Below are 4,061 nucleotides of genomic sequence, written 5' to 3' on the forward strand. Positions count from 1 at the left end.
CTCAAGGTCATGCCTCTCAAATGTGATTAATACAAAAACATAACAGGGGTAGGTGGGTGTGCAAGTGCTATATAAAACAGCCCATACTGCACAACTCAAACAACTTCAAATAATGTCCTCATGAAGAAATACTCTGATTATTGCAATTTGGATTACCAGCAGTCATTATATACACTCGACCTCGATTTAACGGATAAATGAACAAACGGACAAAATCTGGAGCGCAGAAATCAGTCCAAATCTTCTACATTTGACTCAGTTACGCTTACCCTCTAATGATACCCAAAATAATAGTCAACAAAGCAAGCCTCCTCCTACCGTGCCTAACAGTATATAGCTAGGAACTATTATAGCAAGAGAGGCAGAATTTTTGGTAAAAATTCTCACTAGTCTCAGTCCAGTTGCAGACAACAAATAAGAAGGGCAAGGTCAGGCCTATAGCTATCAACACACGGCCTACATATATACAGTAGTACCCGGTAAGTCAAAGAACAGATACAGAGTAGACAAACATGTACAGTAGGCCTACTACATGTACTACATAATAGTACCTACAACATAAAATACCCACCAAAGCAAGGGAAAATTCGGTACAATTAATGAACAGCTGGCACCTAAATTAAAATTATTGTTGCACACCCACCTTTTTCTCCTCACCCGTACGTCGGATGGCCACCACCGGGGGTGTCAACAGCAACAATCCACTACACATGCAAAAACGCTAGCTGGCAAGTGCACACTCACACCAACATACAATTTACAGGCACTCATTGCACAGAGTGCACCCTCGCGCTCACACCATTCCAGCCAGAGTTAAATCAGGTTAGATTACGTTAGTTTAGGTTGGTTTTAGTTAGGTTAGTTTTAGTTAGGTTGGGTTTAGTTACATTAGCAGGAATGGGTGTGAGCGCGAGGGTGCACTCTGCGCAATGAGTGACCAATTTACGTAGGTATACCATCCAAACCCGCACTCGCACACAAGGAATAACCACTCACACACCTATATAGATGTGTATCGATCTAGAAAAAAATGTACACACTGAGACATATGTTTCGGCCCAAACAGGTTTTCTCCTGACAGTGGAAAGAAAAAAGGCAACTGCACACCGTTACACAAGTAATACGAGCAACATACGTACCGTACTGTACTACACCACACGAAACACATCCACACACATCATACTGTTAGTATTAGATGCAAAAGGCAGGTCTGAGCAACAAGCAAATCACCAAAGACGGGGGAGGGCGAGAGCGATCTTACTGTACATGTTCTTGTTGTGTATTTGCTGGGGCCCGTGTAGGCTGTGGTACCACAGCCTCTAGGTAGTGCCCCAAAGGTGCAAGTAGCAGGTGGATGACTGTTTGACTTGAGTTGCTCCGTTTTCTTGAGAAAGGTTCTGGTGAGTTTTAGGATCTTGAAGGCCAGGCCAGGGTCTTGGTTACCATTCACAGGAGGTCAGATACTGTGGGTCTGTGGATGTGGAGTGAGGTCAGTGAGTGGAGGAGTTTCCCTGGTTCTGGTTCTGGTGTTTTTCCCTCCAAAAACCGCTTGATCTTTATTTTACAGGAGACTCAACAGCTTCCCCATGAGTCAGGCCTTTGGAGCAGCAACGCCTGTAAAGAAAAGTAGGTAAATTTATCGCAGAGGTCAGAATAGGATTTGGGGGTTGAAACTATTTTTTTCCTGATAGATTTCGATGTGCTCTTTATGAATTTGATAATTTTTTCCATCGCAAATTATTTTTTTTGCCTCCCCCACCCCCTCCTAACCAAACCAAAACTAACCTAAATTTCAGGGGGGAAGGAAAATTTTATTTTTATTTTTTCAATTAAAAAAATCCCCCCTGCCCCCCAACGTAACCAAAACTAACCTAACTTGACCTAACCAAACCTAACCGAACATAACCTAACCTAACCTAATCTTACTTAAAGTATAGGGGTTGGGGGAGGGGCAAAAAAATTTGCGGTGGAAAAAAATGTCAGATTTATAATCAGCACATCGAAATCTATCAGATAAAAAGTAGTTTGAACCCCAAAATCCTATTCTGACCACCGTGATAATAATACCGAAAAATACATACGAACAATACACAGCATACACAATATATTCTCTAAACCTGGCACACCACATTCTCTCCATGTACTCCTTCACTGCCACAATCATCTTTTCAGTCGTCTCCCCACATAGTCCCAGCAGCAACACCATCCATTTTCTACCTTTCATTCTTTACATCCCAGTTCTAACAGAACTGCTCTCATGATCTCCCTTCTCTCTATCATACTTCTCACATTCCAGTAGCACGTGCTCAACAAGTTTCATCCTTTCGTCACATCCTAAGGTATCACCCTAAGGTACACAAGGTTCCTGTTTTCCAAGTTTCGAGTTGGTCTTGATACCAACAGAGGAAACCAAAAGCTCACGCCTCTCACACGCCACTCCACTCCACCTGGTGGTCACACCACTCTCACACACGCCACAGGTGCTCACAGGCATCTTCAAGAGTAAGTAGGCTTACTCACAGCTAAAACTAGGGTCAGAAGAGTCGCAAAATCGTCGTTAAATCAGGTGAATCAAGTCCGTTCTTCTCTCTCCGCTTAATTTTGAATATTCTTGATCTTGATCTTGATGTTACAGGTGTCTCAAGATTCTTCTTGAGTCAGGTCTTTGAAACGGCAGCTGCCGTAAAAGACAAAACAAAAACATACGAATAATACACAAACTACACACTACTCTTTACACCTGGAATACCACAATCATCGTCTGTCATCTCCTCACTCTTTATTGTTTGCGCCTTTACCTCGGCCGGACTAAACAGCTTTGCAACAAAATAATGCGGTATCCAGATTAATAATGAAGTTTTATTTTAACTTTTCAGGCTTCGAAACTATAATGGCATTTAAAATTAGAGAAAATTCACAAAATACGTTTTAGAACATTCCTGACAGCTGATCCAAAGTGGCCCACATCAGACCTATGCTTATAAACATTACCCTCCTATTGCCGACAAAGGGCCCACATGGGCCAAATGGGCCCAACTCCGCCCACTCACAAACCCATATGGGGCCCACATTTTTTGCTGGCTGGGAAGCGAGGCCATGGACAGGATGAGGAAGGCAGAAGCATCGCAATCACCCACCAACTCAGCAGAGAATGGCAATAGTGATCCGGAAACGCCATCATCACCACCCACACCACCAGCCCTACCTCAGGAAGACGCCAGGGTGGTAAAAACGCCTCCAGGGACCCAGACAACACAGCCTGTCACCGAATCCCCAACACCAAATCATCATGCACATGCTGGCCCCCTAGGTACCCCAAAAGACATGGATCTCAGCCTGGCACAGCAGACACAGGAACAGCCTACACCCACGCAGGTTAGAGCCACTGCAGAACCTGTAAGTACCATAGTAGAGGGAACCAAGACAGCCAACATTAATTCGCATTCGCAGTCACCCAGCACGGGGGAACGATTAGATGAACCTCGTCTGGCTGCCACAAATCCAAATCCATTACAGTACACACGGGAATGTAGGTTATATAAACGAGGACGCTGCTGGTAAGATTTCAGTGGGAAGGGCTGCAACTTCAACCACCCCAAACTATGCCAGAAATTCGTCAACCACGGCCCTAGAGAAGAGCGGGGTTGCAGGCTTGAAAGGGACTGCCCTAGCTACCAGCCTGTGGTATGCCATAGGTCAGTGCAGAAACAAAAATGTTTCAATAGGAATTGTAGGTTCACCTACATAAGGGGAACTGAGCGGCAGCAGACTGCGACTCACAACTCTGCTACAGCAGAACAAGACTGCTCCAGAACAGTGAACTCACCGGCAGTCTCTCAAAATCACTCGAACGGGGATCTCAAAAGCAATTTTTTTAGAAATGTTCATCGAACTAAGAACACACATTGCAAACATAAACAAAGTTGTGAAGGCTCAGGGACTTGCGCTGCAAAACCTGACGAAGCCACCAACCCAGCAGAGTCACCCCGCGCAGGTGCTTCCAGAAGCAGTGGCACCCATGAGCCCAGCCTGGGCCTGGCCCAGGATCGAGGTACACTAGT

Source organism: Eriocheir sinensis, unplaced genomic scaffold (assembly GCF_024679095.1).
Source record: "Eriocheir sinensis breed Jianghai 21 unplaced genomic scaffold, ASM2467909v1 Scaffold1150, whole genome shotgun sequence".
NCBI lineage: Eukaryota > Metazoa > Arthropoda > Malacostraca > Decapoda > Varunidae > Eriocheir > Eriocheir sinensis.